Genomic DNA, 27,598 nt, shown 5'->3' on the forward strand with positions numbered 1-27,598 from the left:
AAGCACATTTCTGCACAAGGTTACGGTATGGTCTTTGGCCACTTCTCCATCCACCAGCACTACTCTTCCTCTCCCTACATCCTTACCGCAGATCACTATGTTCATCCACACAACCCCTGCGACCGGGATGGGTAAGTGGTTAGTCGCCGTGAGCTTAATCACCGGCCCCCATTCTGGCCATATCGCCTCTGTGAAGCGTCCGCGGAAATATCCCTCAGGCATTTTGGTGAACTGAGAGCCAGTGTCTACTAGGCAACGTACTGCTCGTCCATTCATCTCGGCCCAGACCAAGGGACACATGGAAATGAGGCTATTGGAGCTTTCGATACTCTAATTTTCAGGCTCTGGACGGTGCCCCCTTAGCTCAGAGCTAGTTTAATGGCTGACGCTGGGAAGGTCGGCTCCTCCAGGTGCATAACCCAGCAATAAGGCCAAGTTCTCCGCAGTTGTAACATGTGGGTGGTCCTCTGCGTCGGGTGACACTAGTCTCATGGTGGGGCACGGTCTCTCTGTCTCGCACCGGTGAACTGGACTGTACGACGGGTTTTCTTGGATTCAGCCAATTCTTCTTGGCTCTGTTTAATCTCTCAAGTCTTCCACCCCCGGCAGCTACCTCCCCGCTCCTCACCTTCCCCCCGGCACTATCACTCCCTGCTCCTGCTCGCACGTGCGTGCCTCACTCCCGACCTCAGAGAAAGTCATGCCTGGATTTACCCGCATGCGCTCTCGTAGAGCTTGCTTCATCATGTCACTCAAGCCCGTCACCAGCTGGCCTCACAGCACATCAATCGGCCCTACGCCTAGGCCATCCTTCCAGACAGTGGTATTATGGAGTTCCTGCAGGGCATTTATAAATTGTGTCTCGTTCTCGCCCTCTCTTTGAAGCCGGTGGAACAGTTGCATGCGCAGCTCCCCTACGCCAGTGGGGTCTCCCATGTGTCCCCTCAAGTATAAGTAGACCTTTTTCCATGGTGTCTCTTGCCTGGGGGGTCTAAGCAAAACAGAATCCTGTGCCTCCCCCCTTTAGGGCCATCACTGCTATCTCTGCCTCCAGGGCCGGTGTCATGGGATGCATACGCATCATCCCTCGGATGCGCTCCGTCCAACTCCACAACATAACATTGTTCCCAGAGAATTTTGGCAAATTATTTAACATGGCTCCCAGGGAGATGCTAGACCTGGAGCCTTCCCCAACTGCTTGGTCTGCTGCCTCTGCGCCATTGTGCAACATCCTGCTGACTACGCCACTTGTAATAACCTGCAGGTACGGAGGATGTCGCCACAGAGCCGAGACAGACCAAGAGTTAAAGGTTTATTTACAGGGATTTCTCTCTCCACGCACGGAGGAGCAGTAGGGAGATAACTGAAAGAGTAAAACAAAGCAGAACAATGGAGCTGAAGAAAGCAGTTAAACAGTTATGCAGCGTTAAAACGATTAAACTCGGATAATTATAATTTATCAGTCCAGGGAAAGCTTCATTAAAGGATCTACTTCTCCCACGTCGGCACCCGCAACAGTGGCGTATGCAGTCTCTACAGTCTCTGCTCAAGTTGAAGCTGGGGCCTCCAGGGGTTAAAGCAGGAAGCTGATGAGGAACCTGGGTCTCCCTGCTCTGAATCTGTGTACTACCCCGCCTGTCTCACCGCAGGTGTGATGCTGCGCACGCTGTTAAGTCTCTTCACCACAATCACGGGCTCTGGCTCATCACTGTGGTTCCCGAGACTGCGTGCTGGTGTCACTGTCTCAATACTGTCAGGGGGAAGTCTCCTCTGGTCGCGGAAGCTAGCAGGTCCACATACGGCACCCACAACACTTTGTCCTTCAGACTCAGTCCTCAGACGGGGAATTCTCTCTGGGTGCGCGGTGTAGCAGCCTGCTCTCTGTCCTGCGCGCTCTGCTTTTACGCCCTGACGCTGCACAGTTTCCTGTCCGTCCTCTCTTCTTCCCGCTCACATGGTCCGGTCGCTCCAGGTCAGAGTCTTTTCCCCGGCAACCCTGCTGTCTGACTAGCTGGTTCCGGACATGGAGGAGAGGTAACCCCCTTTGTGCTCTTCTGCCTCTTCACCCCCTTACAGAAGCCTGGGTGGGGGAGCTGGGCAGAGCGCTACGGCATCAGGACAGGTGAGTGTAATGTTTTATTTTTTAACCCTTCATATCCCTCAAGAGACTCCTCTAAACTGTTGGAGGTCTTGTTGCCTTTTTGCTGGATTCATTATAATTGAATCATGAAAAAAATGTGGATTATGGAAACTCCTATACTCCATGGGATTTGCCCTGGCTTTTACCTGTTTGGGGTGTACCTCATGTACTTTATGTGGGTAATTCTCACTCACTGCTGGCTCAATGAGGAGAGGGAGAGGTGCTTTTGTAATGTCGTTTTTTGCGCCCGGTATTTGCAGGACTTCTCTCTGGGACGTCGATGCCAGTCAGCTGGATTTTCCCGCTACTTCACAGTCACGTGTCGCAGCATTAGAGCAGACAGGATCTCTGTAGACATGCGCAGTGGGGTGTGGGGTCCCCGCCTGGTCTTGATCGTCACTGTCTGAGTGGGCGGGGCTAGGAGGTTGGCTGGGTGACAGCTGGCAGAGTCGCAGTAGTAGAGCGAGTCTTCCGTGGTGTGGGACGGGTGAGCGTGGAGTGTGGGCGCAGTCCTCCCTGCTGATCGCAGCCCTGCACAATAGCTGCTTCTCCGTGTAGACTAGCCGGATCCTTCTTTTAGGAAACGTCTTGCGGTTCTCAGTTTATGGACACGCTACCAGTGGCCGGGTGTTGCGGGGACGTGGAGGAAAGTAAGTGCGATTTCCACAGTCACTGTGGGGGTATTAGTGATCAGAGCTCGGGGTCTCATGTGGCGCCCACAGCTCTGCAGAGTGCAGACAGGTGCTGGGGTCTCAGTGTGGGAATGTAGATGGTACCGATCTCTCCTGTCACTGATCGCCTGCAGCGCTGGTCCTAGAAGTGGCAGAGTGCTACTACTTCGCTACACTTGGAGCATTGGCTGATGTTTGCTCTACAATAACTATCAGATCACAGCCCTGTGGGGACACAATATAACACCCTTCATTGCACTTGTTGCAGTTAGAGCGTCACATTTTCCAGCTTTCTATTTTTTTTGTCAGTTATGATTTCCTCGAAGGGTTATTCCTAAGTTATGGGGGTAGCCGACTGGTGGGACCCCTAACAATCCTGAGGATGGGTCTCTCGGACCCTGAGGCTCCGCAGACCTGTATTGAATGCAGCATAGTTGGGCACAATGGACCTCTGCTGCAATCATTGTATATGGGACTAAGGCCACGTTCACACGATCAGTATTTGGTCAGCAATTAAGCCAAAACCAGGAGTGAGTGATAATTCAGAAGTGGTGATGTGTTTTTATTAGGCTTTACCTCTGATTGTCCCATTCCTGGTTTTGTCTTACAAATACTGATGTAAAATACTGACTGTGTGCATCCGAATCATGGATGAGCTGCAGCCACAGCGTCGCCCGACGCCACCGCAGCAGCAGCCTCCACCACTACCACCATCTTTGCTGCAGTCGACACAGGAGCCTTTTCAGCTCCGCCAGCAGAATCGGCAAGTACGCAGTGGCAGTCATACAAGCAGCAGGACCAGCCTAAAGAGCCCACCTCCAGGGGGAGACGTTCTTAGGAACCAGCTCAGCCTCTGGTACTTTAAAATAATTAGCTGAATGGTGAGTGATCTCTGTGAAAGTGCACTGTATTAAAACTTGCCCCCCTTTCTCTGTGTATTCCTTTACTAGGGAAGGCACCTGAAACGCAGTTCAAAGCACAACAATAGGGAGTGTTCCCTGTGCAAACGGGATCTATCCAGCACTTATAATAAGAGACACTGCCCTGGGTGTATACAGCAGACGGTCACAGAACAAACCCCTAGGTTTGCTATGGACCTGAAATCTATCATAAAATCGGAGGTCCAGGAGTCCTTAAAATGCCTATGGGGCAAAGAGAAGAAGGGAAGCCAGAACCACTGTTGTCAGAGTCTGAAGAATCAGTAGAGTTCAAGGGGGAGGATTCGGACCTGACGGAGTCATCTTCCTCTTCTGATGAGGACACTGGGGATAGGCCCTGCTTCCCAGTTGAGGATACTGACAGGCTGGTTAGGGCAATAAGGTTCACTATGGGCATATCTGATCCCAAAACTACCAAAACAGTTCAGGACATTGTTTGGTGGCTTGGATCAGAGGAAGAGGCGTTCCATTCCGGTTAATGAAAAAATCAAAGATCGAAGTAGCGGTTGTAAAGTCGGTTAAAAGATCTACGTTGCCCTTTGAAGACCTAGTGACTCTCAGGATTCCTTGGACAAGAAGGCAGAGGTCTTCCTAAAACAAGCCTGGGAGTCATCGCCAGGCTGATTAAAGCCGGCAATAGCAGCAACCTGCACGGCAATATCAATGATGGTGTGGCTACAGCAGCTTGGCGACCATCTAAGAGAAAAAAATTTGAAAATTTCAGCTCACCCCTGAGATGTAATTCCAGGCAAGAGAAGGAGCACAGCTTCCTTACTGCTGCACAGCATCCAAGGCAATGGGAAAAATAAAAGTGGATCCAGCTCCCTCACAAGTTAACCAGTGTTCAAGAGCCGTGTTGCTCAAAACGCGTATGGGCTCGTTACACACCACCCCGTCAATGCTGTGCCATATGAGATGTCTGTTTGTAATCTTGAATTTTTAAAGGATTATCCAATAAAAGTTTGCTAATTTTTAAATAAGCCATGTGAGTGAGCTGGATCTACTTCTATTTTTCCCATGTCCATCTTAGAGACAACACCCCAAGTGAGAAGATCCTGGTGGATCTTCTGCTGTTGCAGGGAGCAGCTTCCTTTTTGACCAATGCCTCAGCTGACTCTGTTAGGTTAGCTGCAAGATCAGCAAACCTCTCTAATGCTGCCCGTAGAGCCCTATGGCTCAAAAGCTGGCCGGGAGATGCCAAGTCCAAAACTAGGCTTATCCCGTGTGAAGGGAAATATTGTTTTTGGTCAAGCCCTGGACGATATACTTGACAAGGCAGCGAACAAGAATAAGGTTTTCCCAGTGTGTCCTGCCCCAGTTTAAAAGTTCCTTTCGTAGAAGAAGGTATAACAGGAGTAGACCTTGCAAGGAACAGAGTATCTGTAAGGATAAGAAACCAAGGAGAAAGGGGTTTCATGTTCGGGGGTTCATCAATGAGGAGCCGAAAATCCTCCAAGTGATGGGCTGTCCCTGGTAGGAGGAAGGCTGTCCCACTTCCAACCGGCCTGAGAGAAAATCTCGGCACAGCTTCAGGATCTCATCCCCCAGATCTTGGAAGGAACAGCAGGTGTTACTCCTACTTCAAAAGAGGGTACTGATGGAGGTACCCGTTCAGCAGCAGGGGAGGGGGTTTTATTCTCCCCTGTTTCTGATAAAGAAGCTCGACCAGTCGTTCAGGACAATTATCAGTCTGAAAGCATAAGAACCGAAAAAATGTGGAAGCTTTTTACCATAAAATTTTTCAAAAATTTATTTCAATCAGTATAATGCAATAGTGCAAAAAAGTATATATAAATAGGGACAACAAATACAAGATAAAAGCCTCAAAACATTGAGTATAGAAAAAGGGGGTACATTCAATGCACAACAGCTGACGTGCCTGGAACAGTTGCGGGTGGAATTGTGATCCACCCGCGGCTATTAACCGTTAAATGCCACTTTCAAACGATGACATCAGCATTTAACATGCACTTCCGGCAATCGTGCCGGAAATCCGCCCATCGGTGACCGCGTCACGTGATTGGGTGTCACCGATGGGTTGGCATGACAACCAGAGGTCTCCTGGAGACTATTGAAGCATGCCAAAAGTAAAAAAAAATATATATTTTTAAAAATATAAATAAAAAAAATAAATAAAAGTTCAAATCACTCCCCTTTCGCCCACTCAAAATAAAACAATAAAAAAGATCAAGCATACACATATTTGGTATTTCTGCATTCAGAATTGCCCGATCTATCAATAAACAAAAGGATTAACCTGATCGCTATACGGCGTAGCAAGAAAAAAGTAAAAACGCCAGAATTTCGTTTTTTTGGGCGCTGCCACATTGGATTAAAATGCAATAATGGGCGATCAAAAGATTGTATCTAAGCCAAAATTGTATCATTAAAAACGTCAGCTCGGCAGGCAAAAAATAAGCGCTCACCTGACCCGAGATCACGAAAAATGGAGATGCTATGGGTATTGGAAAATGGCGCAATTTTTTTTTTTTTAAACAAAGTTTGGAATCTTTTTTCACCACTTAGATAAAAAAGAACCAAGACATGTTTGGTGTCTATAAACTCGTAATGACCTGGACAATAATAATGGCAGATCAGTTTCAGCATTTAGTGAACCTAGTAAAAAAGCAAACTAAGAAACAACTGTGGGATTGCACTTTTTTTTTTTTTGCCATTTCACCTTACTTGGAATTTTTTTCCCGTTTCCCAGTACATGCTATGTTAAAACCAATAGTGTAGTTCAAAAGTACGACTCGTCCCGCAAAAAACAAGCCCTCACGTGGCCATATTGACTGAAAAATAAAAGCTATGGCTCTGGAAAGAAGGGGAGCAAAAAAACGAAAACCGCAAAGCCGAAAATAATTCCGGTCATGAAGGGGTTAAGACACAATTTAAGGTAGAAAGAGTAACAAACAAGCAACAACTGAAGTCCTCTGCTGTAAAGGCCTGGCAAAGCACCACAAAGGAGCAAACCCAGCATTTGCCTGCGATCTGGAAGATGTCGACGTCACCAATCATTGCCTGCAAAGGATTCTCTACAAAGTATCTAAAACATGATCATTTTATTTATGGTAAAGTTAATTTGTCCAGTTACTTTGAAGCCCGAAATGGGGAGACTTTGTAGAAAAATGGTTGCTCTTCCTAAACTTTTCACAGGATATTTTAGTTCAATTCCTGAAAGTCTACACTGCAATTGTATCTGCATGCAGAGCCCATGTCACAAAGATTGTCACTGTCCAAATATTTCTGGACCTAACTGTTCCCTTTTAATACAAGTATGTTAGTAAACTGAGTTTATTTGTTGCATATGTCTACTGAAGAAGAATAGTGGAAACGATCAAAGATTTTTCTAATGGAGTGGTTGTTACCCCTTGTAACTTTGCAGCACTGCAGTCAGTATAATTGGCTTTCGGTGGCCCTTCCTAGTACAGAGGTTGCCATTTTCCAATGATTTTCTTAGAGGGGAGATGGATGTGGTTTATGTAAAGGTACTGTCACACTTAGCGATGTACCAGCGATCCCGACCAGCGATACGACGCGGTCAGGATCGCTGGTACATCGAAGTGGTCGCTAGTGAGCTGCCACACAGGCAGATCTAACCAGCGACATCGCAGGAGTCGGGGGTCGTTACTTACCTGTCAGATGAGGCGATCCTGACGTCCTCCCGCCCGCGTCCACGCGTCGCTCGTCGTCACAGCAGGAAGGTGACGAGAAACGGTTCAGGACGTTCTCGCGCAATCAGCGATAACCAGCGGGGGAGCAGTCGGAGGTAAGTATCAGAGATAGCGATATCGCTTAGTGTGACAGGCCCTTAAGTGTATGAACAAGCTTTCTTTAGTGATGTGATCTGCGTATTCTTGGTCATCCTGTCCCATTTTTCATGTTATCTCCTTGGATGGGAAAAGTGGAGGGAAAGAATAGATTATTAGCGATAGCTTTTTTCTCATTTGAAATCCATTTGTGTCCGTATACCTTAACATATTGGATTATCAGACTGCCCACAACAAATAGGAAATGAACATGCTGGCTTTGATTATTGGAATTATGTATTAATCGAGTGAGCTAAGGTACATCAGCAGGGCTTTGCTGTGGCAGAAATAGAGGTGCACAGAATACTTGTATCAGACGCCTCCTTTTTTATTACATTGTAATCAGATTTGCCTTTTAAACTCTGCATGTGATTTTTTTTTTTTTGTTTTGTTTGTTTATTGGCCTTTGCTTTAACAGCAACGTATATGCAGCTGAATTGATGTTGGAAGTTCTAGACAAATAGTTTGCTTGATACTTCTCCTATGCAGTCATTTAGTCACATTGCTTTCACTTGAGTAACAGGTTTTTCTTGGTAGATGGTATTTCAGTGGAATTTCTACATGTACTTCTTTTATATAAATGGACTTAGCATGAGCACAGCTTGCACTAAGTTCAACTATGTTATACTATTACAATTAAAGACTTTTACAGAACTTTCCACTATAAAAAAGTGGTCCCTGAATGGTTTTATACTTGTAAAGTAACACAACATGGTACTAACCCTCCCCATGTCCATCATCTGCTCTCTGCCACTGCTTTGGTCTCTGCTTTGACTGTAATGGGCAAATCACCACGGCTGCAATTCACTGAGATGAGCAGCTCTCTTGATGTAGACTGCAAAAGCCACTGAGCTTAGTGATTGGCTACATCATTGATGTGCGCTGTTGACTGGACGTTTTATGCACGTAACTCAAGCACTGATAATGGGAATGATATAGACTACAACACAGAGCGCACCCATGCCCTAGTGGTTCCTGTACAAACTAGACAATCCTTAGACGCACAACTAAAAACACCACTTTGGACCTGGCTCCCTAAAAGGCCGATGATTGATTTCACGTACCTCCTGAGGAACCAGAGGGGAGGCTGCTGTGGACAGCTAACCAGGAGAGGGAAAGTATGCAGAAAGATACGAGGACCCAGGGTGTGGAAACTTAAAGTATGCGCACAAAGGAAAATTAGGACAACTAAAGAGAATAGTAAATGAAACAAAAATAATCTCCCACCATCCTAACTGAGGAGGAAGAAAAATGGCTGGGAAGGCAGACAAACAGCAAAAATACACACGGCGTTTACCTAGCATGTAACTCCGTAGCTCCTGAAGAGCTGGAACTCCTTAACTCTAATGTGGCGCCCCTTAGGCTCAGTCGCCACAGAGGTACTGCACCTCCTCCTGAGGTGCAGTATCCCACCGTCCAGGTAAGCTGGAGACTCCTGACCACACTCCAACACCTGCACCCCACACCACAAAGTAGTGTAGCAAAGCACCTTCGGCGGCTCCCTGCTTGGAGTATAGCAAAGCACCCATTGGTGGCTCCCTGCTTGGAACATAAAACGTGCTGGGAGGTGGGTGGAGTTCGTTTACATTACAAGGAGTAGGAAGGGTTTAGGATTAGAGGTCAGTTGGTTAGAGAGTTGGAGAGAAGATCCCCGGAGAGAGGGATGGAAGGATGGAGGTGCTGCAGCAGACCCCAGTGATCTGGGTCTGCTGGCACGGGAGAGGAAGAGAAAGAGCAACGTATACTGAAAGCCTGATTCTCCATAGAAGGAAAGATTAGTACGGAACGTGAGGAGTAACAGAGGACGTGGGTTAGAAGAGCACCCTTCGTAGAAGTTCTAAGCGCAAGGCCGGGGCCCGGTCCCCGAGGTTGTATGGATACTAATGGTCCTGCAGCAGACACCGGAGGAATAGAAGTAGTGACCACTTTATTCCCACACAAGACTTGGGGGGCACCACAGCAACTGGATAGTGAGCCGGGACTTAGTAGCAAGGAGTCCCCGAAGCAGGTTACAGCTGTCTGCCTTACAAGTAGAGTTCATAGGATCATCGGACAGGAGGAACTCAAGTGTAACTCAGTACTAGGAGTACTTCACTTAAAGGCTTTAAGAGGAGACGTTCAGCAAGGCACATAGTGGCGGAGTGTTGGAAAGGAGTATTCCATCTGGCCGGAAGGTTGACTGAGTCCCTGGCCCGGAGGACACGGCACAGAGGCAGGCACCTGTTTGTACAACAGACTGGCTTTGGAACTACATTCCCTGGTGTCCTCCACTCATTCCTGCGAGAACCTGCCCAGCACTGCTGCACCCTCTGCGCCTGACACTACACCATCTGTCACCTCACCTACACTGCCCTGGGACTCCAGCCCTGCCTGTGGAGGGCTATAACATCACTGCTGCACCACACCATCTGTCCCAGAGGATCTGTCTGCAGCGTCGGCTTACATCTTCATTGCTGAACACCACAGGTGGCGTCAAAAATCATTTATAAACTTTCACTACCACAAGCACACTGAAACAACCCCCCTTTTACAATGGGAGCCCAGGATCACAGCTGCCGTGACATCTCCCAGTGAAGCTCGTAGGGCCCGGTACCGAGTACCCCACAGCCCTGGGAGGGCGACCCACTAATCCTCTTAGAAGTATAGCCAGCAAGGAAGTGTAGCGAAGGGAGAATATATATAGTGCAACCCAGAATGTGAAAGGGCAACCAAAACGGGACAATGGGAAACACCTGAAGAAGAGCAAACCCAGAAAGGAAAAATAAAGGCAATAGGAACCATCAACATAAGGACATTGAATAAAAGGGTGTCATCGCTCGGTATCGTGACTCTCCCTGTGAAATTTTGATGTGTGGTTTGGTTCCCTGTCTGTTGAGTTACAGCTGAATTTGTCTCTGTCCAAATGCTGATGACTCTTTTGTCATTGCTTTCCTTTTTCTTGGTTTGCTTCATTTCAGGTTTTTCTATTTTTTTTTCTTTTGGTTCTATCCTATCACATATTATATGGATGGGATTCATATAATATTAAACTCTCACTGACTTTACTTTCTTTGCTGGCTATACTTCTATGTATGGTGTTAAGAGTTCCAGCTCCTTAACTGAGAATTATCTTGCCTGAAGAACCCAGTTGCTTTTTCTGCAGTCTGACCTGTGAGTTCTCCTTCCCACTTTGTTTTACGTTTGGAGGTCTGGGAGGTTTTTCGTTTAGTTCATTTATTTTTTTTATTTTTTTGGTTTTCTGTATTTTACCCTGTCTATCCTTTGTGAGCGTGTTTAGTTCCTTACCTGGAGTTCTTGTTTCTCCCTGCACGCTCTCCTTTACCTTTTGGTAGGATATGTGTTACAGCCTACCCTCTGGTTCCTTAGGAGGTACGATAAACTCCTCGGTGGCCTTTTAGGGAGCCAGGTCTGAAGAGGTGTTTTTAGTTGTGTAGTTAAGGACTTTCCTAGTTTGTACGGGGTCCAGTCGGGTGCAGGTACGAAATTTCTCTTTGTAAGTCCTTTCCTTCTACCGAAACCCATGTGAGTCTGTGGACGTGTTCATAACAAAGCACAATAGCTCAGCAGAAAGGAGAACCAACCACGGAGCCAGAGGTCACTGGATCGAATCCTCAAACCGAGCCATGGCAACGTTACCCCTGCATTCAGTATAAGACAGACTGGAGCTGAGGTGTAGAAACAGCACTGTTTATTTTACAAGTATGAAAGGTTTGGGGACTACTTTTCTTAAAGTAAAAAAAAACTGTTGGGTCTCTACATGAGCACCGTTATGCTTGTGACCTTATTGATGTTGAATTGCAGGGCCAACACTACATGAACGGTGCAACTTACTCTTCTTCCTGTGCTTAATAACTGGCCACTATACACATAGTATAGTACCTCCGTAAATCTGATTTGCACCGTGTACCGTCACAGTTCTATGTTTTGTCAGCCATGTACACTACCGGTCAAAAGTTTGGACACACCTGTTCCTGCAATGATTTTCCTTGTCCTTATTGGAAAATGTTTATTGTCGATTCAACCTGAAGGCACCAATACCATGAAGGAGCATATTTAAACAGAGGTTTGGCTTAAATTTTACAGGGCAAACATGACGAATGAGAATGGGTTGTCCGAGCAGTGGACAATCCCTTTGACCCCTTCACGATCTTTGACGTATATTCACGTCGGAGGTCATATCCTTTCCTTTTATGTGGGCTTGCATGCCGAGCTCACATCTTTCTCCGCACATGATGTTAACCAGTTAAATCTCTGATAGCGGGATTTAGCACGCAGCAGACACATTTGCGTCATTTATCCCACCCACTATCACCCCTGTCTCATGATCCCAAGGTGCTGATGAGTTGTCATGACAGCTGGGGGTCTGCTGATGACGCCCATGCCTGTCAGTAAGATGCCTCTGTCAACTTTGGCCTGTGGCCGGCATTCATCGGAGATCTTGATTTATGCTATACATCGCAGCTTCAAGTCTCCTAAGGGGACTATTAAATACAGTGAAGAGTATATTTTTTTAAGTATCTGAAAAAATTTTAAAAAATGAAATCACACCCTTTTTCTCCATTAAAAATTAAAACAATTAAAAGAAAATAAAAAATATACACATATTGGTATCGCTGCGCTCGTAAAAGTCCGATATATCAAATTAATCTGAACAGTAAATGGCATAAGGAAAAAAATAAAATCAAAATGCCAGAGTTACGGTCTTCATTGATTTCTGAGACAGCGCCACTTTTGTATATGGTCTGGTCTGTATCTGGTATTGCAGCTCAGTCCTATTCAATTAAATGTGTGTGTGCTATAATATCACGCTCAAGCGGTGCCGTTTCTGGAAATATCAATAATTCTTAGAATGTTTCAGACCTGTTCACATCACTGTTCTGAGTTCCCTTTTCTATACACATCTTTTCATCAAAAAGAGGATCCAGTCTTAGTACAAGAGAGTGGGGAAATAATCTCTAACGTTTCCTGAAAAAAATTCTCCTTCTTTTGGGCAGAGATTGAATCTTAGGCCTAGCATTCTGTTAAAATAGCATAGGTCATTCACTTATAGGAGAAAAATGTTAAATTTCTGACTGTCATTGGCCTTTTTTTGTTTCCTTTTATGTGATGTTAATTTGTTAACACTTTTTGCCATTGTGTCTGTTTATTGCTTGGAAAGGTCTAAGGAATGTGTTATGTCTGTATTGATAAAGGTTGGAGTTGTTATTAGGTTTTGACTTGTGTCGTCTTGCTAATAAAAATAGAAAGCAATAAGAGCTGAAATAGTATGACTTGTTGGTATTTTTTTAGTGGTAAAATCTTATAAAAGAGTAACATGAACTAGCAGTTTTGCTTTTATACAAGTAACCTCTTCATACTGAAGAAATTAGGGAGGATTCAGAACTAAGGATAATTGCTGGATATCTGAAAATTCGGCTAGATAAAACAATTTTGGCACTCCTACAGCATTTCTGTGCTGTTGGGTGAGGAGGAATTGGTAGTTTCTGCCCTTGAGGTTAGGGAGGAGACTGTTTTTAGGCTTGCTGAATAGTTACAATATTATAATTTTATGCTAAGCAATCTAGAATTAGTTTAATGAGATTGGCCAGCCTTAGGGTACAAGTCTGCAGTCACACTTACAAATCCTCACAGGAGCCAGGAGCGGGCGGTCATGTGACCGCATGCAATTTGCACACTTTCGACCACATTCTGACTAGACTTGTCTAGCTTCAATACACTTGCATTGAGTGAGGCTGCTCATGTCTAGTCGGCAGGTGACTGCATGTACAGTATATAAATAGCATACTTGCAGCCACACGCCCGCTGCCGACACTGGAAAATCCTCACATCGCACAGTGCGCATGCTGTAAGGATTCATAAGTCTGCTGTCACATAGATCGACTTCAGAATTGTGCCCGAAGGCCAGACAAGAACTAATTTGTGTATCTTCCTTTACTACAGTTATTGAATGCTGATTCTTGTTTTGCTGAGGCACTCATTTGTAACACCCCATAAAAATGTCTCTTCTTAATTAGCTTTCTTATTCTTTTAGTTTTTACCTATATATCTTTGCTGTCTTAGATCTTGTTAATTTTGAAGTGAAGCCACAATATACAAATTGTACTGTACAACTGCAGAATGAAGCTGTTCAAATGATGTACGTAGGGTTTGTTCACATGCTTCTCTTTTTGTCAAGTTTTTGCCACAGGAGAAAAAGTTGTGTTTTACAGTATCAGCAAAGTGATTTAGATTTTGAAATCTCGTGCACACGCTGCTTTTTTTTTTTTTTTTTTTTTCTTGCATATTTGAACCATCAAATCGTTTTTTTCAAATGTCACATGTCAGTTTTTTTTCACCATTTTGTCAATGGTTTCTTTTCACCCATTCAAATGAATGTAAAAAAAGAACCCATGCACAATGACGTTAAAAAAAAAAGTCCTTATTTTAATGAGCTTTTTTTCTTGCCATCACTGAGCATTTACAACAGATTCTCCGGCAGAAGAAACCAATGTGCGCACATAGCCTTGTCTGGTTCTTAGGTATCTTAATTAACATGCTAGATAATAGAGTACCGTAACAAATTTGGTAAGGAGTTATTTGATTTCTCTGCTGAAGCACTATAAACATTAGCTATGAGCAAATAACTATTATGTTGTGGGACCAAGAAAACCTCTAAGTTTGTACAGAATTCCCCACTGCTGATCTAGTGAAAACCAGGCTTGTTTTTGGCAGACTGGTATTGTCACAAAGTCAATTCTGTCTGATTCAATCCTGCATTCAGTGCTGACAAAGAGAAGGTCCTCTTTTTATTATGTCCCGGTAATTCCCGTTTTTGCCCATTATTGCTAGGCTTCAGCATTTGTCACCTGTGTGCGGAGCAGTTGCAATTACCTTTTAGGGCAAGGGTTGCTACGTTTAGGTGGTCGAGCTCTACTGTAATAATACAGAACATACAGATCTACCTGTCACTCAGTGCCTTGGACTGTTGGCGCTAACCAGGTCCCTAGAACTAGGGGTGTTCTAGTCTGTCCCTCATTACTCCTGAAGGTGGAGACGCCAGGTTCACGTGCCTTGCTATGCTCCTATATCCACATTTATCCTCGGACATACTGTACATCCATCTGAAGTGTATTGCAGCGCACGAACTTGTTGGGTCCATGCGTAGCAGTACACGCTGGTAGCAGAGGGGCCAGCAGCTGACGTCTGCATACACGTCATGCGCACCCATCGCTTGGATGCTGAAGTCGGCTGCTGGCCTCAGAACGCGGCGCGGCGGGGGAGAGGAAGGAAGGTATGTAAATTGTTTTGTTTTTTTTTTGTCTGAGTTGAACAGCGACGTCGGCAGGATGGGGGAGCATATACAAAGATGGGGGAGCATATTGTAGAATTTTACACAATTAGATTAAAGTAATAATAAAATATATATGGCTGTTGGGATAATCAATGGAAAAATATAAGTAAAGATTTCTCAGTCATAATGGCAATGCTTAATTGCAATATACATTACATTTCAAAAGTATACGGACACCTACATATTAGACTTTACAATGGCTTTTATGATATCCCACTCTAAATCCATAGGCAAATACAGTAATAATGGAACTGATGTTTCCCTTTGCAGCTAAACAGCTTCTCCCTTTCTGAGAAGGCTTTGTCCGAGTTCTTGTAGTGTGTCTGTGGGAATTTTTGCCAATTCATTCAAAAGAGAATTTGTGAAGTCAGAATATTGATCTTTGATAAGAAGGTCAAGCTCGCAATATTCATTCTAGATCACTCCAAAAGTATTTGATGGGGTTGAGGTCAGTGTGGACCAATAAAGTTCTTCAACATCAACCTCGGGCAACATTACCTTTATGGAGCTTGTGTGGCGCCCCTGAGGCTCAGTCGCCACGGAGGTACTACACCTCCTAAGGTGTGGTGCCCCACCATCCAGGTAGGTTGGGGGCTCCTGACCACGCTCCAACACTCGCACCCCACACAATAGAGTAGTTCAGCAAAACCACATTGCGGCTCCTTGCTTAGAGGGAAGCAGAGCACCTTTGGTGGTTCCCTGCTTGGAACACTAGATGTGCTGGGAGGTGGGTGGAGTTCAGAATATATATATATATATATATATATATATATATATATATATATATATATATATATATATATATATATATATATATATATATATATATATATATATATATTATGCGGGACAGTTCCAGGATTGAGTTCAGAGGTTGAGTAGGAGAGAGGAAGCCACTCGGGAGGAGTGGGGATCCCTGGAAGAGGGATGGAGGAAGGAATGCTGCAGCTGCCTCAGTGATCTGAGCCAGCTGGCACGGGAAAGGAAAGAAGGTGAAGGACATTGAACCGAAGCCTGAGCTTCCATAGAAGGGAAAAGACAAGTACGGAACGTAGGAGTAAAAGGGAACACAGAGGACGTGGGTTAGAGGAAGAACCCTGCCTAGAAGTTCTAAGCGCAAGGCCAGGGCCCGGTCCTCGAGGTTGTGTGGACACTAATGGTTCTGCAGCAGACACCGGTGGAGTAGTGGGTTGTAAATGCTCTACTCCCATCTAAGACTTGAGGGCACAACAGCAACACGGATAGAGAGCTGGGACTTAGGAGTAGAGAGTCCCCGAAGCAGGCTACAGCTGTCTGCCGTGCAAGTAGAGTTCTTGTGAACATCTGTCAGGAGGAACTCCAGTGTAACACAGTACTAGGAGATCTTCACACTTAAAGGCGCTATAGAGGAAACGTTCAGAAAAGGCACATAAGTTGGCGGAGCGTGGAAGGGAGCATTCCATCTTGCCTGGAGGTTGACTGAGTCCCTGACCCGGAGGACACGGCACAGAAGCGGGCACTACAGACTGTGAGTAAAGCTATGGAACTACATGCCCTGGTGTCCTCGATTCCTTCCTGCGTCCGTCTGCCTGGCACTGCTACATCCCCTGCGCCGGACACTACACTATCTAAGTGTCTCCACATCTACACTGCCCTGGGACAACAGCCGTGCCTGTGGAGGGCTATAACATCATTGCTGCACCACGCCATCTGCCCGGAGGATCTGTCTGCAGCGTCGGCTTAACACCTCCTTTGCCGAACACCACAGGTGGCGTCACAAACTATTCATCTAACTACATTCCACCATTCACATCTTCCTATTACTTGGGCGCCCAGGGCCATGGTCCGGGTCACCGCTGCTGTGACACATCCCACTGATACCGGCCCGGTACCGAGTTCCCCACGGCCCTGGGAGGGCGACCCACTTGCTTTGTGCACTAAGCCATAATCATGCAGGAAGAGAAAAGGGCCTTCCCTAAACTGTTCCCCCAAAGTTTGAAGCAAACCAATGCAATGTCCAAAATGTCTCTGTAAGGCTACTTTCACACTTGCGTTTTTTTGCGCTGCGTTTTTTGCGCACACAAACGCATTAAAAAAACGCATACAAACGCTGCATTTTTTTGCAGCATTTTCGTGCGCATGAAGCAAAAAAACCGCAGCATTTGCATGCGTTTTCTATGCGTTTGCATTTTTTGCACAGTGTTTGTCTTCACCAAAAAAAAAAAATAGATAACAATCTTGCAACACACACCACCGATGGGACATCAGTGGCGGTGTGGTATGGTAATACATAGACCCTGTCTACAGCCGTATTCTTCACATTTGCTTGATTTTTCTCTTGTCAACATGGATCTGCGCTGGAAGAGTTTTCACTTCAACTTGGATTTGGACATCGCGATGGCTAGGGCATATGCAGTTGCTTGCCATGAACAAAGGAAGAGAGAGAGACAGCGAAGACGGAAGCGGCGGCGTTTGTGGATACATCCGATTGTTGATCTCCGGGAGAGCCGTGGGGCGTACCACACCCTCTACAGCGAGCTACAGGCGAACCCGGATAAATTTACAGATTATATGTCCCAAGAAAGCTTCAGGGATTTGCTTGCTTGTGTCCAAGAATCCATCCGGAGACAGGACACACAGCATTCCTCCTGAGGAACGGCTCCTCGTCACATTACGGTACGTAATAATTAAAAACCAAGGGGGTGTGGCTGCTTTTTTTTTTTTTTTTTTTTTTTTAACATGTACTATTCAAAACCTGGCCTAATTATTTTTCATGAATGTACTAATTTTTTATTTTGTGTTAAAAAAACCATATACAGAAATATTAATTTTACTTCTTTCTCTGTTTCGCAGAATTCTGGCGACTGGGGAGACCCTATCTTCACTACACTTCCAGTATCGTATTGGAATCTCCACCTTGTCTGGAATTGTTGCGGACACCTGCCGGGCTCTCTGGAATGTTCTTTGTCCAGAATTTATGCCCCTGCCCACCGCTGAAAAGTGGATGGAAATTGCTGACAAATTCTGGACAGTCTGCAATTTCCCCAACTGTTTGGGAGCTGTTGATGGTAAACACATACGGATCATCAAACCCAAAAGAACTGGATCAGAGTACTATAATTACAAAAAGTACTTTTCAACAGTACTCATGGCCATTGCGGATGCCGGATGTATGTTTGTAGCAGTGGACATTGGAGCATTTGGCCGTGGTAATGACTCCCATGCTTTTAAAAACTCAGACATGGGCCGGAGGTTGTATGGCAACCAATTTAATTTCCCTATGCCACGGCCTCTTCCCCACACCGAAGCTCCGCCACTGCCCTTTGTAATGGTTGGGGATGAGGCTTTTCAAATGTGCGCAAACGTACTGAAAGCCTACTCCAGCCGTGACTTGGACCACACCAAAAAAATCTTTAATTACAGGCTGACCAGGGCCAGAAGAACTGTAGAGTGTGCTTTTGGGATTCTTGTCTCCAGATGGCGAATTCTCGGCACAGCCATTAATCTTAAACTTGAAACAGTGGATGAGGTGGTGAAGGCGTGTGTGGTTCTACATAATTTTGTGATGACTAAAGAGCACCCGACCTTTGAGCTCGATGATGCTCTCAGGTCATCCATTGAAGTTGGCCAAATGAGGGACCAATTTGCGGCCTACTTTATCTCTGATGTAGGACAGGTGCACTGGCAAGATGAAATGGTGTAAAAATGTTTTCGTGTGTGTATGTTACAAAAAAAACCATGTTTTGTTACCTGTACCGAGTGCACTATGTCTTTTTACACTCCAGTAAAATAAACAACTTCCCATGTGTATTCACCTGCCCATGATTGATAAATAGTTATGATACTAGGCCTGGGTATTGGCCATATTACGTGTATTTTACCCATCAGTTGATTCAACACACAGTAAGAGTATGTTGTTAATTACAAGGTATATCTATAATCCCCCTGGCCTAGTATCACAATAAGTGAAATGAGGATGGTAAAAACAGCCCATCCTCAAAACACTTTTTATGATACCGTGCAAAGTTTAAGGCGCATTGTGTGTACGGCGCAGTGTGTATAGGTGGCGCAAAAAATATTAATCAAACTTTGTTATGGTAAGCCAGAAATTTAAATTTATTTTTAACAAACTTTATTTTTTTCTGCGTTTGGTGGCAGATGGTTGCAAGTTGAGGGTGTGCAGTGAAGATGAACAGCTTATCGTGGATGAAGGTATTCTAGGGGAAGGGGCAACAAACCTTGTGGGGGAAGGGAGGCCAGTGATGGGAATGGAGCTAGACACACTAGGAGGAGAGGACAGAGGTTCAGCGACAGTGGTGCTAACTGTTTTTTGTCTCCTTAAACTGGCCTGCCTGGACCTCCTTGGGCCCCATGCCTGCCTTGATTGTTGGCCCCGCCTGGAACTTGGGGCAAATAAGGAATGTGGGTCCCCCGTCTGCTGCTGTTGCTGTGGGTGCTGCTGCTGTGACTGCTGATGCTCTGTGGTGGCGGTGGCAGTGCTCGTCCTTGCAGGAGGAATGGTGGCGGCAGTGATGGTCCAGGTTTGCGGAGTGGTGGTGGCAGGGCTAGTACATGTTATAGTGTTGGCGGCAGGGCTGTTCCATGTTTGAGCAGTGGTCACGGTGGCTGTGCTCCAAGCATGCATGGGGGTGGCGGTGGTGCTCCAGACAGGAGCAGCGCTTGCCATGGTGGTGTCGGTTAAGTGACCAGCTGCACTCACACTTGTGGTGGTGTAACGGTGGGTGTCCTGACTTTGAATAGAGGTGTCCATGCAGTGGTATGCAGCACAAGTCGGTAGTGAGGTGAAGCGAGTCAATGGTGGCACAGTTGGAAATGACACCACTGACTGCTGCCCGTACCGATTTTGCTGCATAGCCAGCAAGAAAGCATTGTTGCAGGCCTGCAGCACACTCAGCTGTTGCTCAGGACTAAGGTGTTCCGCCATGCCCTTTTCAATTTTACTAAAAAAATGGAGCGCTGGTCTATTGAGGTCGGCCTCCAGATTGTCAAGACGCTGTTCGACAGAGTGGAAGCGGTGTTCCATGTGGTTAAAACCACGTTCCATGAGTGACAAACCGCTTTCCACTCTGTCTGACAGCGACTTGAGGCTGGCATTAAAGGCCTCGCTCAAGTGCATAAACTCGGGCAAGACATTCCTGTCCAAGGCCCTCTGCCGCTGGCGGGTAGTGCCCGCATAACCAGTGGCAGAGACCTGGGACAGGGAAACACCTGATTGACCAGCTTCCTGTTCAGCAGCTGTCCGTGTTGCAGACATGCAAGATGCTTCCTGGCTGTCGGATGGCTGAGACGGGTCCGAGGTCGTCCGATGAAGGACCGCTCCAGGGGCAGGTTGCAGGGTGCTGCTCCAGGTGCTGTGGAAGAAAGGAAAAACATTACTATCATGCATTTACAAGAAGCATCAGCTGTAGAATAGAAAAACACAGATTAATAAAAACCAAAAAATTATAATACTTACGCTCTGGTGGCAAGGACCGGTCTTAGGAACTGCAAAGCTTGATAGTACCGGTATTTTGTTCTGGTCCTTGTCGCTGAACCACTGCGACCCTGCCCCTCAGCACGAACATCAGCGTTGAAGTGGTTCTTGATCGAGCGCCAACGTGTTCGGAATTTGTTCGCTGTTGGAAAAACAAACAACATTTAACAATTGTGTATGATGCACAATATATGCTATCATTAAACCCAACAGTGCCATCATGAACAAGAGTCAATGCGGCACAATACAGCAATGCAATACCCAAAGCAGTCACTGTTGAGCCAGATGACACTGTTGGGTTTCCTGCTATATCTAGCAGGAAACCCAACAGTGCCATCATCGACAAGAGTCGATGCGGTACAATACAGCAATACAATACCCAAAGCAGTCACTGTTGAGCCAGATGACACTGTTGGGTTTCCTGCTAGAATATATCTAGCAGGAAACCCAACAGTGCCATCAAGGACAATAGTCACTGCGGCATAACAGAGGAGGGAAATACTTACTAAACGCCTTTTTGGAGGTTGCAGGGGCGCTGTCCCAGCCATCCATCATTGCTGCGGCCACCTCATTCCATAGCCGCTGGGTCACCACATTGTCCTTGTACAGCTGGTCATGGCTGTCCCACATCGGGGCACGCTCCTGGACCAGGCGGATAAGGTGCTCATTATCCAGGTAGACGTCTTCATCCCATTGTGGAACCTAGAGAAAAAGCATTCATTATAATATTTGAATTTTGTGTGAATAAAAGTTAAAAAAAAATCCAGAAAAAGAGGAAAGATAGAAGATAAAAAATAAAGGACATTACAAATCATTTGATACTTACATTCCGTATCACCACCGGGACTTGGCTTGGCTGCTCATGCTGTTCGCCCTCACTAGTCGCGTCCGCTGAAGATGACGATGTCTGAAAAAAAAAAAAAAAAATGTTAGATATTTGAGAAGCAGCAGATATACTTACCAAACGCACGAAAATAATCACCTCACGATCTGCTTGCGCCAGTTCCTGCCGGGATGGTGAATATTCCGATTTCGAAGACATACTGCATGAAAAAATAATACAAAGCATTAGTACATATACAATTTAAAAGGACAGGCATACATTAGATGTAATAATACTCACATTCTTGCCACTAAAGATGGAATTTCAAATCGTGTCTTTTGCAGTCTGTCTGCTCTCCAGGCTGTCTCTATAGTTGTGGTATAGTTCTGGCAGACACCTACTTTTATATAGACATGTTTTTTTTTTTTGGAGGGGGTGGATTTTATCATGTGTCTAGATAATCTTGACCTAAAAAACGCAGCCAGTACCTGAGGAGGACAGAGGAGACACAGCAGGAGACTAGAGAGGCAGACGGACGGACGTGCAAGGCAGGAACCACGGCAGACGGAGGGGACAGAGACACAGGCTGGCACGGCTGGAACATAGAGACACGGGCTGGCAGGCACGGCTGGAACAAAGAGACATGGGCTGGATGGAGACACAGGAACTCAGGCTGGAAGTGGACATGAGAAGGCGAGCACTGGGAGAGACACAAAGGAGCAAGTTAGACAGGACGGACGTGATAGGAAGCAGGGTAGCGCGGCAGGAAGGACGGAGAAAGTAGGCAGGTGTGGGGCCAGGATCACTCGCTAAACACAAGTGACAATCAGGCAACGCCAGAAGGAAGAGGCGGCCAGATTAGGGCAAGTGCGGTGGTGTTTCCGGGTCAGAGCCTATAGTGAACCGGGAGGGTGGCCGGTCTCACAGAGTTCGGTGTGCATGTGCGCGCGCCTGACTGGAAGCAGATGCGGCTGCAGGAGGAGGAGAGAGGACGGGGACACGCCGGACCCGGTGAGTATGACGGGGCGCGGGCAGCGGTGGCGCGCGCGGCAGCGGCGTGACATTCCACTCTTCGGAGCGAAGTCATTCCTCAGACTGACTTGCTACAATAGCAGCACCCTATTACAGAACTACTCTCAACTTCAGTGAGCTTTATAGAATGAAGCGTTGGGATTGAATGAAATACCTGAACTCAATGATTGACATGTCCCAGTATTTTTGTACACATAGTGTATTCTGCAACAGTTGCTAAGATATTTGTTGATCCCCTTCCTGCAGAACATGAAAAGGGTACGCAGTGTCTTATCTCTTACTATGATAATAGGGAAGGATTGTGTTTATTAGCTAGAGATTGGGATTATCTGCACTGTGAGCAGCTAGTTTCTTGGGTAACATTTCAGATCAAGCTATAAATTATGAATGACACACGTTTAGCTCTTAATATGTGTGTTATATTGACAATATGGCCATGCTGTTACATTGGCTGGTTTTGGAAATTATATGTCTATATGATAAAGTGATTGTTAGCGTGGCTGGTCTGGAGCCGGAATCTCCAGGAGTGGACCCTCTGGGCCGTGGCACCGAGGGGCCCCGGACGAGCTGCGAGGTGGAACCGACCCCTATACAGGGACCGTTAGGAGCAGGACCAGGGGTTCGAGTATCACGGTAGCCGGTACCGAGAGGGGCGGCTCAGGATGGACTGGAGTAGGAGTGTGGGACTGAAGTGTAGATGAATGGACAGAGCTGGAACACAGGAGACAGGAGTGGAGTAAGACTGTAGATTGGAACGTGGAGGGATGGTTGGAGCAGGAACACAGGAGACAGGATTGGAACAGGAACACTGGAGGAGGACGGAAGGACTGGAGCGGGATGGAACAGGAACATCGGAGGCAGGACTGGAGTAGGACGGATGGACTGGAGCCGGATGGAACAGGAAAACCGGAGGCAGGACTGGAGTAGGACGGAAGGACTGGAACCAGATGGAACAGGAACACCGGAGGCAGGACTGGAGTAGGACGGACTGCGGAGTACAGCAGGGGACACGGATAGCAGGACTGTCAGGCTGCTGCAGGGAGCACACGAGAATGAGACTGAGACTGCAGAGAGCACACGAAGAAGCGAGGCCCAGTGTGCTAGGAAACACAACGATCAGGCGCCTCCCTCAGGGGGAAGCGGCCTGATATGCCCCTGTCTGGTCTGCCATTGGTTAGGGAGTGCTTCCGGGTCAGGGCATAGCCAGAGCACAAGAAGCAGAAGGGAGGCGCGGCCACGGCCTATGGCGCATGCAAATTGCATGCAAAGACACCGTCGGCCGCGCGCCTGTCAGAGGTGACCGCCGTGGCTGTCGGGCGGCGAGGGGCTGCGGCGTGGGAGCGATGGCCAGGTGAGTATGTCGGAATGGCGTGACAGTGATATAGCCATGTGATGTCATCTTTGTTTCATCTTGAAAGCCAATTAGTGGATGAATCTTCAGTGCATGTGCACTTCACTATAAGGCCGGGTGCCCATGATCTAGAACTAGCAGCGCTATGGACGCAGCGCATGTTCACTGCATCCAAAGCACTGCAGTCTACTGAACGCAGTCTATTGGCGTCTCCGCAAGAGAAATTGACATGCTGCAGTCTGGAAAGAGATGCCACATGTACAAGCATCTGTGTACACGAAGTGGACATGGAGTTTCTTGAAATCCCATCCACTATGCTCATGCTGTAACTTCTGGCCGCTGCAGGTTTGACGCTGCATAAATACGCAACGTCAAACCTGCAAAACATTAAAAAAAGAAAACATTAAATTAGAAAACATTAAAAAGGCGTCCTGTCTGGATCAAAAGATGGATGATGAAACCAAATATTATTTTGTAGTAGAACATTATGAGGAGCTGGGAGCAGTATGAAGAAGGAAAGGAAGGACCCATGGTCTCAGGTATTCCACGTCATATGTTAAATATGGTGGAGGCCGTGTTAAGACATGGGCATATGTGGCTGCCAATAAAACTGGGTCACTGCTGCCTACTGTTGATGTGACTGTGGATAGAGAGCAGAGTTAAATATGAAATCTGTGGAACATCTTAAGGTCCAGTAATATTTTTAAATGGTTAATTCAGTCACCCGATCTCACCCCGATTTCATCTAGATTTGTATTCATTGAAGACATAAGTTAATTCTGAAACAAGCAGTAGCTGAACATGGCTAGAGTTTAGACCTTGTTAACTATCTTAAAGAGGACTTGTCAATTGCTCAAAAAAAATGGAGTTGATTAACTTGTAAAAATCTTGTAGCTCCCCTGATTCTGCCACTCGTTTCTGTTTTGTGCTGTCACACTGTTGCTTAGATACTCTCAATTTGTTTCTTCTGAAGTGCAGAATGTGAAATCTCTGCTTTGCTGTCCTAATTGGTATTTAGTCATGGTCTTCTATAGCGGTGTTTGATTTCACCCCTCCCTCCCAGATGCTGCCAATTAGCTCTCAGCATCTTATCTAGCAGTCTATCAGTCTCAGAGGCTGCCAAGCTGTGATTGTCAGCATATGGGAGAGATGACCCAAGAAAAGACTGTTAAGATACACCCAGTTGGACTGCAAGGAGAGGTTTCACATATTGCACTCCAGAAGAAACAAATTGTGAATATCTCTGCAACAGAAAGGCAGAGCTTGAATTGGAAAAGCTTACCAGGAGCTCAGGGGAGCTCATGATTTTTTGTAAGGTATTTAACTTTTTTTTTTATCAAGTCAGGTCCTATTAAATGGTGAAAACTCAGCATTTGGCGATGTCCCTTATTTCCAGATTTTAGCCAGTCAACTACTACAATGTATTTGCATTCAAGTATTAAACTTAATTCCTATAATTATATTAATTGGTCCAATTACTTTTTCGCCTCTAAAAATCTAGAGGCTATGTAAAACTTGGCTGTATTTTCAGAATAGGTAATACAATATTTTGGTTCTAACTTCTTTATTCAATTTTGAAAGTCGACACTTCATTGCAGCTTCATGACTTTGTTTCACATCCAATGGACAGGTGTACAGTGGCTAAATTATGAAAATTGTATCCCCGTCCAAATATTTTGGATTTACCTGAAACTAATATACTGCAAGTTGAAATACCAAAATTAGTACACCTATATGGTCTCCTTATGTTATTAGTGTCTGGTAGTTGTTCGTGTAACGTACATGATAGCATTTCAGGTTCATCTTTGTGTGCAATGAGGGGACATTTCCTCCTGGCTTCACTTCTCTGTAGGCTTTGATTCAATCGCAGGTTAATTATTAACAGGTTTTAAATAATCTTTTATAAAAGGTCACAGAAGGAATGAATATGACATCAGACAATGCAGATGTACAAAATCAAATATTGGTTTTGGACCCAATTTTGTCTTAAATTTAAAATGAAAGAAAAGCTTTATTTTTTCACACAATGTTCAAAGGGTTGGAAGCACATTATCTGATTGTTTTAAAACACCAGTTGTTCTAGGTATGTTACAGGGGAGCAAATTTAATGAAAGTCAAAGCCATATTTCATTCATTTTAAAGTGGACCTTTGACTGGATTCTAGTAATTTAAACTGAGTACCTCCTCCAATTGGTGCTGAATCAGGAACAGTTATTCTTTTTCTTCTGTGTGGGTCCATACCACAATTATGAATTTTATCTTCATGCCAATAAGCTCTGTGGGTTTTTGCTTTTTCTCCTCTGATGATGGCCAATCAAACAATGGCTGCCCACACAGAGAAGTTCTGTGTTAAGCCCCTTTCTTACATAGCGAGATTGCTGATGTGTCACCGATTTTGTGACGTAACAGCGACCTCACCAGCGATCTCGCTACATGTGACACGCAGCGGCGACCGCTCCCCCCCCTTTGGATAGCGCTGATCGTGCTCGCATTGCTGTGTTTGACGCTGAACTCAGGGACGCAGGCGGGCATCGTCTGAAAAGCTGCTGTGTGACAAGGTACTAACGACCGGCGAGTTCGTCATACGGATCGCCGGATCGTTGTTGCGTCGCTGAAGAGATCTTCCTGTTTGGCAGCTTACTAGCGACCATTTAGCGACACACCAGCGATCCTTACCAGGTCGTATCGTTGTCGGGATCGCTGGTGCGTCGCTATGTGTAACGGGACCCTTATATGCCCCGTTGATTAACCTCTTCACTCCTGAGCCTGTTTTCACCTTCCTGACCAGGCCAAATTTTACAATTCTGACCGATGTCACTTGATGTGGTAATAACCCTAGAACGCTTCAACGTATCCCAGTGGTTTTGAGGGTTTTTTTGTGACACATTGTACTTTGTTAGTGGTAGATTTAGGTCCATATTTTATTTTTATTTTTTCTGCGGGGTTTTTTTTTTTTTTTTGCAATTTTCAAACTTTTTAATTTTTGTGCTGTTAAACCCGATGGTTCTATTACACAAAATCATTATTCAGTAACATTCACCACATGTATATCGGCATCATTTTTTAAACATTTTTTTTTTTTTGCTAGGAAGTTAGAAGGGTTCAAAAGTTTATCAGAAATTTCTAATTTTTCCAACAATTTACAAAACAATTATTTTCAGGGACCACATCATATTTGAAGTAACTTTTAGAGGCATATATTGCAGAAAATACCAAGAATGACAGCATTCTAAAAACTGCACCTCTCAAAGGCCTCAAATCCACGTTGAAGAAGTTTACTAACCCTTCAGGTGCGTCACAGGTATTAATGCAATGTTACATAGGTTGAAAAAGTCCATTATGTTCAACTTTTCTCCACCAATTGTATGTGAAGGAGGAAAATTAATATTTTACTTTTTTCACAAGAATTTTATTTTAGACCCCAAATTTCTAATTTCACAAAGGTAACTGGAGAAAATGGACCATAAAATTTGTTGTGCAATTTCTCCTGAGTACACAGATACCCCATATGTGGTGGAAAACTAGTATTTTGGCACATGGCAAGGCTTGGATGGGAAGGAGCGCCAATTTCTGGAGTGGCTGAAATAGATGCCACTTCACAATTGAAGAGGCCATGACATGCCAAAATTGCAGAACTCCCATAAGTGACCCCATTTTGAAAACTACATCCCTTATGGAATTCAAGCAAGAGTTTAGTGAGCATTTTATTTTTCACCTTCAGACGATTCACCAAATTGTATAACATTGTGCTGAGTCAATGGAAAATTACCTTTTTTTTTTTTTTTCCCCACTAAAATGTTACTGTTGCCCCATGTTTTCAATTTTCAAAAGGGATAATAGGAGAAAATAAATGTTACAATTTGTTAAGCTATTTCTCCTTAGTACGCCAATACCCCATATGTGGCTAAAAACTACTTTGGAGACATAGTGCAAAGCTCAGAAGGGAACAAGCGCCACACTAGAGTTCGAATTTTGCTGGAATGGTTTGTGGGTGCCATGTTACATGGGCAGAGCCTCTGATTTGCCGGAAT

General features: G+C 45.4%; 1 protein-coding gene across 6 annotated transcripts in view; it reads left to right on the forward strand.

Moving 5' to 3' along the window:
* Positions 1 to 822: 822 nt before the first annotated feature.
* NOD1 (nucleotide binding oligomerization domain containing 1) overlaps positions 823 to 27,598 on the forward strand; it is a 68,617-nt gene continuing 41,841 nt past the window's right edge. For 2 of the 6 annotated variants that reach the window (XM_073569144.1, XM_073569153.1), the window contains exon 1: positions 2,531 to 2,790. The gene's annotated coding sequence lies outside the window, so the exon portion shown is untranslated. Of the gene's footprint in view, positions 2,123 to 2,528; positions 2,791 to 27,598 lie in introns of those variants that run through there. The other 4 variants (XM_073569140.1, XR_012230994.1, XM_073569148.1 and 1 more) reach the window with 4 other exon arrangements.

Source organism: Dendrobates tinctorius, unplaced genomic scaffold, assembly GCF_039654945.1.
Source record: "Dendrobates tinctorius isolate UK_male_01 unplaced genomic scaffold, ASM3965494v1 ptg000005l, whole genome shotgun sequence".
Classification (NCBI taxonomy): Eukaryota; Metazoa; Chordata; class Amphibia; order Anura; family Dendrobatidae; genus Dendrobates; species Dendrobates tinctorius.